Source organism: Epinephelus moara, chromosome 1 (genome assembly GCF_006386435.1).
Source record: "Epinephelus moara isolate mb chromosome 1, YSFRI_EMoa_1.0, whole genome shotgun sequence".
Taxonomy (NCBI): domain Eukaryota; kingdom Metazoa; phylum Chordata; class Actinopteri; order Perciformes; family Serranidae; genus Epinephelus; species Epinephelus moara.
The window spans coordinates 32975171-32984212 of record NC_065506.1 but is presented as its reverse complement, the minus strand read 5'-3'; the positions used below and the strand labels follow the sequence as shown (position 1 = coordinate 32984212).

Sequence of the window (9042 nt, the reverse complement as noted above, 5' to 3'; positions counted from 1 at the left end):
TATTTATACCTATTACAATACACAATTATTCATATGGTTCATTGAAATGTGAGCAACTGCATAGCCTTGAGAGGGAGGAAAGTTAACTAAAGGCAAAACACGACCCTGAAAATTCAGAAGCACGAAAACTAGCTTGGTAATTAGATGCTAAATTAGTCCACATGGACCAATTAGGCAAGACAAGACATGGGGGCTCTCTCTGTAATGCTTTGTCAACAGAAATGAAACCAGTACAAGGAGACAGACGGGTTGAGGAGAAACAAGTCTGAATGAGAGACAGAAAAGGGAGGGGGGCATGAGAGCATGTACCCTGATTAAAGGGGAGAAGAGGATCAAAGAGATTTTTTTTTGGCATGTGTGTGAAGATTAAACAAACCTTTAGAAGAAAAAAGGGTCCCATCATTTCCTGTATTAAGTTTGAATTAAATTTTAATGCAGAAACATTGCTTGATCTCTTTTACAAATGATGATGCTTTGATTTGGATGCTTAAAATGTAAGTGGAGTCCCTTAGCCTGGCGCTCGCTTGCTCGCTCGCCAGAAGTTCTTTACATTTCTTTTTACTCTTTTCAAAACTTGCCTGTCCTTGCTTTTTTTTCAATTAGTCTGATACAGTATTTCAAAAATACTACAAACACAAAAAGTGAAAATGTTTCGTTCATCAAAATTACACAGGAAAGTTTTCTCACCAATCTGTGAGATCAGGCTGGATCAGGTTGTTTCTGACATACCTCCTGTGGCATCCAGCTATGCAGACAGCTTTGGTTTTATTTTCATGTCTGAAATGAAGGTGGATGGAATTTGGTTTGTGGTGCTCGTGGCACTGAAAAATTGCACTTTAAAAAAATTCAACAGCAGCAATATCTCTCTAGAAACAATGTTTTTATAGTGACTGCTTTGTAACACAGAAATATTTCCTGTGAACACTGTCCACAGTGAGATCTGTAGATCACAGAGTCACATACTGAAATATCTCAGCAACTGCTGGTTGGCTTGCCATGAAATCTTGTACAAACATCCGCAGCCCCCAGTGAATCCTAGAGTCTTTGATGATCCCCTGACTTTTCCTTTAGCGCTACCAGCAGCACAAAGTTTAGTGAAACATTCCAGCATCTACTGAAATATTGTAAAGACAGTCACGTTTCCCAGACCATCTATCCTAATGACTTAAGTGATCCAGTTTGTCTGATGGCAACGTGAGGTTTAGTTTTAAGTGAAATGACTCAACGAATATGAACCGCCATAAAATGACAAACATAAAATTTGAAGTTATTATCCAGTACAATGGTTCCCAACCTTTCTCCTGGAGGGAAATCATTGGGTAAATGGACGACCCCTGACTAAGTGACTTATTTTATGGATATTTCATATAATATTCAATGCATGAGCATAACAGTACAAAACAAGTAATAAACTCTACGATTAACACAAATATTGAACGCAATAACTGCAGGAAGTTTGTTTGAAACGGGCAATTTGGATGTAGATTATTTTCTGTAAATATTGCATCAGAAACTTTTTATATGATTGTCTGTCTGTATTATGTATTTTTATTTTATTTTCAACAATTATATATAGGCTTCTTAATAGGCTTCTTTTTTGACAAATTCACTGTTTTCCTCTCCCTGAGGTTTGGCCATTTTCCTGTTAGCTGTGCACTTGACAGCCTGTGTAAGATGAGACTGTTAAGCAGAGAGAGGCTCTGTGAATATAGCTTGTGTTCATGTCTTCACCATGCCATTACTCTGTGAGATTTTTCTGAAGTTTGTATCTTGAATATTAGCACAATAACAAACAATAACAGCACCTCCAAGTCTTAGGCCCTGGATCTCTGTTGGAAAACGGTGGATTGCCCCCTCCAGGTTGGGAGTGAGTTACAGCCCCAAGCAAGGGAGTTCAAGTATCTCGGGGTCTTGGTCAGGAGTGAGGGTAGAATGGAGCTTGAGATGGATCAGTGGTTTGGCACAGTCTGTGCCGGACAGTTGTGGTGAAGACGGAGCTGAGCCAGAAGGCAAAGCTTTCGATTTACTGGTCCATCTTCATCCCAACCTTCACCTATGGCCATGAGCTTTAGGTAATGACCAAAAGAATGAGGTTGTGGATACAAGCAGCCAAAATGAGTTTCTTCAGAAGGGTGTCTGGGCTCAGCCTTGGAGATAGGGTAAGGATCTCAGACATCCAGAGGGAGCTTGGAGTAGAGCCGCTGCTCCTTTGTGTCAAAAGTGGTCATTTGAGGTGGTACGGGCATCTGGTCAGGATGGCTCCTGGGCGCCTCCTGTTGGAGGTGTTTCGGGTACATCCCACTGGTAGGACGCACGGGGGCAGACCCAGAACACACTGGAGGGATTACATATCTCATCTGGCCTGGCAACAGCTTGGAATCCCCCAGGAGGAGCTGAAAAGTGTTGCTGGGGAGAGGGAGGTCTGGAATGCTTTGCTTGGTCTGCTGCCCCTGCGACTTGGCTTTGGATAAGCGGTTGAAAATGGATGGATGGCTCTTGATTAGTAGTCTCGCCACCAGACAATCAGAGATCTCCGCCTTCTGATAGTCTGGGGACACTCCTTTCTAAAGTGTGTTTAACACACCGGCGAAAACGGCCGGCAACACAGCAATGCCTCTTGCATTTTTGAAAAGGACACGCCCTCCCAGAAATGTGCGCTCCCCCTTTTCTTGTCTGCAAGGAAACAAACACACAGAGAGCTTGAAAATGGATGCCGAGAGATTTAACTCCGTTTTATCAAACGTGTGCTCAGTCCACAAGATTGTAGAAATGAAGGACTTACAGCGACTTGAGCCATTTTGTACCGCTACACGTGTTTCTAGTCGGACTATGTTTACAAGCACAAAAGTTCAGTGAGCCACGGAAGGACCGCCCTGCAGATTTACTATTGGTTCTGCAACGTAGAGAGTTTTTTTAAACTCTGAAATTGTATCCGCCCATCTAAACACAAAATCAGGGAGAAAGTCATCAGTCTTTAGTTAAGCAAAGCGTCTAAAGACTGACTTGTGAGTTTACTTGATTAGTAACCTAAACTCTAAAAAATAACAATTTAATTTGGTTTCTTCACAAAGTGGAATGAAATGCTGAGATATAGACCCTTTCACTCTCTATCTATATATTCTTAAAGTTTTCTTACACCCCTTGTTAAAATCAAGAAGGCTCCCGTGAAGCTTTGGCAACTCCTTAAGAGAACCAGCGATCTAGTGCCTTCATAAGATCAGTTTTTTTTATTTTGTCCCAAATTTGATTCATGACCAAATATCTGCTAAATTAATGAGATTCCAATCAGCCTCAGCTGTCAACACGAAGATAGTGAACATGACACAGACATCATCCTGTTAGCATTATAATCATTAGCATGCCTACATTGGCATTTTGAACAAAGCACCATGCTCTTTGTCTTGTTTCACACTTGATTTCCAATGCTGTGAGCAACATAAACAAAATTCAATTCACCTCCATTACACTGGGGACATTTAGAGACAACTATCTTAAAACATGAAACAACAATGTTTCATTTCACATCCAGTGCTCTGGGGTATATTAAAAAACAATGAAAAGCAAAGATAAGTCACACAATCGTTGCACAAAATCTCACAATGTCATATGATTTGGACCAATTCTATACTACTTCCCTTACCTCTTTGTTCAAGAAAATGCTTTTTATTACTTTTAGTTTAACTTTGAATATGCTAATTGTTGCTTTTTTTATGTGTGAAGTTGATCACCTGATAGAGTTACATGTCTGCTGCAGTAGGCCATAAAACCTTGACTGGCGGGATGTGCAGGCTGTTTTTTCTGTGCCGGTGCACCTGCAAGGGGAAGATAAGGGCACTGATGATAACAACCTGTCGGCATTCTGACATTTCTCTGGACACTCAGCAATGAGCTGTTGGCCGCAGCCCTGCAGAAAGAAAGAGGAACCGCAATTTGAAGGGGAAAAAACAGGGTTTTGTCACCTATGTCTTTACAAAAAAGGAAAGCAAACCACACAAAATGGTAATGCTTATTTTCCATTGGTAGCGCTATTGCTGATTTACCCAACAAGACAATAACACACAGCAGGCAAATTATACTGTTTAATCATCAACGGAAACTATGAGAACACTGGGATACGTATTATGTATGCACAATACACAATTACTGACATAAACGTTGAATGACAAAATATTAAGCAACGGTACATTCACTTGCCTCATTTAAATGTGCATGGGAAACAAGTATAATGAATTAAATCGCTCAATTAAGCATAAATGTCAGTTTAGAAGATATTGCTATCACATTTCAGTCAATCAAAACATTTAATTTAGACAGAATTAATAACATTGGATGGAAATACAATTGTGCAAACCCTGTTGGAACGAGGGAAAGAATTAAAAAGAAAAATCAATATCTGTCAAGTGAAAATGATGAGGTACTGTATGTGACAGGTGTCATGATGATATCCTGAATTTATCAATGACCATTCAGTCAAAAAAAGATCACATGGCCGAACCACATTCATGCTATAAGACGGATCCAGGTCATTTATGTGTAATGTACTGAAGCATTAATCCAACATGCCTGTAAACCAAACTGAATGAGGCCTTCTGGTGAAGCTGATACCCTGTTGAGTCTTTGGTGTATAAAATAAACACATACACTGCTTTTTCATCACTCTTGAATTGAAATACACCGTCTCAGTGACTATAACCTGTGGCTGATCTTGTGCTGCACTGTCTCCAAGGTGCAGCAGCGCAGGCTCAAACTCACACAAGATAAATACAGTTGCATTTCATCGCTACAGTCGATTTTGTGATACAGTTTTGTAACATTAATCCACGCCTGTGACACCAGCCTGCGGTGTGCCAGTGCTGTTGAGTTATGTGAGCTAGAGGTGTTTACATTAATTTAAGGTTTATAGGTCTTGACATTTACAAGGTGAGAATTGCCCAGAAGTATTTTTAGGAGCATTGTGCAGCATTTGCGAGCATGTTTTATGATCTCGGGTTTTTCTTTCCAAATACCGATTTATTATTGCCTCTTGAAAGTGCCAGCTTAGATTATTGAGAGAGCTGAAATGCATTCAGTTGTAGCCCACTGTCACGCCAAAGGTCTATTCCAATAACTATAAAATAAAGTGATTATATGAGAAAAAAGCAAAAGAAAGAAAACTGAAAACATAAAGAGAGAGAGGGTGAAATATTCGCAATCTATTGATGTGCTTTTCATTGCTTTTCAGTGATCTCATATTTGAAACTCGAGCTCCATAATAGATGAGGAATAATGTTCTACTTTTAGAAAAGATAAATAACAGTTTCTGTTTCTTTAAAATACCACACAAACATCAGATAGGTCTGTAATTCTTTGCTGAATGAGAATTTGATGTACTATAAAGTGTCGCCGAGTAAACAACTCTAACTGTTCAGCATGAAACTTTCAACAGTCAACTGGCCGCAAAGTGAATTCAAGGTGAACTCAAGTGACCCAGACTGAGTCAGCAGCTTAAATAGCCCACTTGATCATTAAGTCATTTCGCTCAATAAGCCAGTGGAATACAGCCTTTCCCTATTTTCAAGCTACTACTGCCATTTCATGAAAAAAAAGCTAATTTAACCATTTCCTTTGTCATATAACATGTAGACTACTGCATTTGCACAGTGATGATGTCATCTTTCCCCATTTCACATTGATTGATTTTATGAATGCATTCATGTAAAATTCAGCTGCACTGATGCTGAACATGTTTTTGGTATGTTATGTGGAACAAGGGTTAATATACAGAAAACTGATGTTACAGTAAAACTTCAATTAAAAGCGCAATCCCTTTTGCTAGCCCGGTGTGGCTGCACATTTTGACAAATAAACACCTGTCTCAATTAGACATCTGGTCTGGTTGCCAAGCAGTTAATTTTTTTATTGAAGTTCTTTAGATGTATAAAACTGGGATGTTGGCGTCCTCAAATTATGCGTCCATTCCTCCATGACCCTATAAGTTATTCATATTTCTTCAGTCTGTAAGGGTCCTTAGATCAAAAGAATCATAAGGGATTTTTATGGTTGTTGTGAATATTGTTTTATTGATATGTTACCTGAAGCCTAATTTTCAAACAAGTAGGATTCATGCTGGTTGAAATAAACAACTTGATTGTATTTCCTGATCTTTGCTGAGCAACAGGCCTGTCCCCCATATAGGCCTTTTGAGTTCAGTGATTTACACAAAAAATAGCCCGGGCTATTAATTGAAGTTTTATGGTATTTTTTTATTATAGGAGAAAACGATCTTGAGGTTATGTCTTTATTTATACCATCCATCCATCCATTTCAAACCACTTATCCAAATTTGGGTCACAGGGGCAGCAGGGGTCCATCTCCCCAGCAACGCTTGCAGCTTCTCCAGGGGGACCATGAGTTGTTCCCAGGACAAACGAGATATGTAATCCCTCCAGTGTGTACTGGGTCTGCCCCGGGGCCTCCTACCAGTGGGTGGAAACACCTTGAATGGGAGGCGCCCAGGAGGCATCCTGATCAGATGCCCGTACCTCCTCAACTGACCCCCTTGCAATGCCAAGGAGCAGCGGCTCTACTCCAAGCTTCCTCTGGATGTCCGAGCTCCTTACCCTATCTCCAAGGCTGAGCCCAGCCACCCTTCTAGGGAAATTCAAATTGGCCGCTTGTATCCCCGACCTCATTCATCCGGTCACTACCCATTGCCCATGACCATAGGTGAGAGTTGGGACGTAGATGGACCAGTAAATTTATACTATATATATTGTTTTATTTGGTAAGTTTTATATCCATAACTGCAAATGGGGTGAAAGGAAAACCAATAAATCACCACTGCAAGCATGAAATGAAACTGCACTTGAAACACTTGAAAAGAATGAATGATTCAAACCAAAAATACAATACACATAATAAAAAACAAACAAGACAAAGATAATGGTGTCCAAAAAGGAGCAGGCAGAAGTAAAACATATATGTCCCCACCCCTCTCTTACATTTCTTCTTGTAACTCATATATTATTTCAACAAATCCCCAAATTTATTTTTAACTAATATACAACTATCACCAGTATATTTACCACCCAATTAAATAAATAAGTAATTAACCCAGTTTATTTACAGTCCAAATAGTACCCAGTGTTACAAAATAAATATGCACTCCCCTAACAAAGTCATCAAGACCATGGTTATTTACAATGCTTTATAATTAGATTTTAAGTATAGTTTATAGTTTTGTTCTTACTGTTATTAACTGTATTCTCCATGCTTTTGTATTCTTTTATGATGACTGAATAAATGAATTTGGAAAAAATAAATAAATAAATAAATAAATAAATANTGAATTTGGAAAAAATAAATAAATAAATAAATATACATATATATATATATATATATATATATATATATATAATCTTAAAATTGGTGAAACAGCGCCGCCTCTGGACTGCAGTGTTACAACATGAGGTTCAGCCTAGCTTGTGTGGTGATAAACCGTCATGAAGGGAAACAGTATCATGTCAGAGGAAGGCAGGTGACGTTTAATGTATTGAACACTTGCGACAATATGTGTTTACTGTTTACACTAATGACAAAGTTAGCAACTTAGCCAAATGGATAGTTAGCAAGTTTTCCAGTGTTGCTATTGCTAATTATGTTAGCTTACGTCACTGTGCGTTTGTTTAGCATCAGTGGAAGAGGATTGTTTGGCCAAAGAAGAAACCATGATGTGATGTCACTATCCTGAAGCTGGTGGAAAAGCAGGACAGAGGAGCAGTGTGGACAAGAGAGACTGCTAAGTGAAATATCAACAGAGTCTTCTGTGGTGGAAGACCTCAAGTCCAGGGGGAAATTATGTGTCAGCTGGTTGTTGGACTCTATGCCACCATGAAGTCTTATTCAAACACAGGTAGGTGAAGCAAACACACCCTCCTCTCCTCTCTGTCTGCTCCTCTGTGGCTTTCCTCATGGCTCAATGGCAAGCTGTGACTGTCTGCGTAGACATAAGCTTATTTTACTTTTGCTGGGTAAAATAATGTACCTTATATTCCTAAATGAAGTGTGTGGGACCCAGCAGCACCATGGACCGGGCCCCCCATGCTTTGAAACAAGTTTGAATCCCCAAATTTCATATTCATTCTGATTTCTTTGCAGCCTGTGAAGAGGACTTGTATTTGTTTGTTGGATTTTCCACTGTCCTTGCTTTGTTTTTAATTTGTGAGTAACTATTACAAACACTGACAAAGAAATAACATTTCATTTGTATAGAGTATTTTTTAGAATCACAAATACGTCACTGATCCCCGAGGGTAAATTGTGAATTTCTCAGCAAGGTTGCAAAGTGCTTTGCTGTGAAAGGAACACAAGGACATAAAGTAATTAATTTTAATTAGTAACTTAATAAGCAGTACAGCGTGTTTTTTATACATTAGATAAGAGCAAGTAATATATCTGATACATGCATGCACCTTTACATATAATCTCTATTGTGCTGTTCAGTTTTCTGCTACTGATCTGTAATAATAATAGTAGTAGTAAACGTTATTTAAATAGCACCGTTCACAACACAGCTACAAAGTGCTTTACAATAAAACTTAACACATTTAAGTAAAATGTCAAAAAATGTCACCAAAGTCAATGAAAATACAAGAAAACTCAAATCAATGTAATCAGTAAGACTAGTCCATACCCACTGAATGTACAGTTTCACATGGTGTGTGTTTGGGATACAGGTCATAGGAAATTGCAGATTAAATAGTCAACTGAACCCATTAAGAAGAGCAATGTATTCAGTTTTTGTGAATTTGATAGTACGATTGCTTTATTGAAAGTACAGTTGATTGACCACGTCAGTGAGTAGAAAAATGTGGGACAGACAGAATGACACACTGACAGTTTCTGTGATTATGTACAGCATACCATACCATGACTTAGTCATACCAAAAATTAGAAAAAAACAAAACATTGGGCCACAGTGATCGGTCACATTTGAGCTATTTTTAAGCATTTTTCTGTTGTTATAGCGCCACCCAGTTGCCAATTAGAGTTAAATTTCTCCAG

At 38.8% G+C, this 9042-nt stretch overlaps 1 long non-coding RNA gene across 1 annotated transcript in view; it reads left to right on the top strand.

Moving 5' to 3' along the window:
* The first annotated feature begins 7691 nt into the window (after positions 1-7691).
* Positions 7692-9042, top strand: part of LOC126391920 (uncharacterized) — a 115876-nt gene continuing 114525 nt past the window's right edge. Inside the window, exon 1 of the long non-coding RNA XR_007570130.1 lies at positions 7692-7891. This is a non-coding gene — a long non-coding RNA (uncharacterized LOC126391920). The remainder of the gene's footprint in view (positions 7892-9042) is intronic.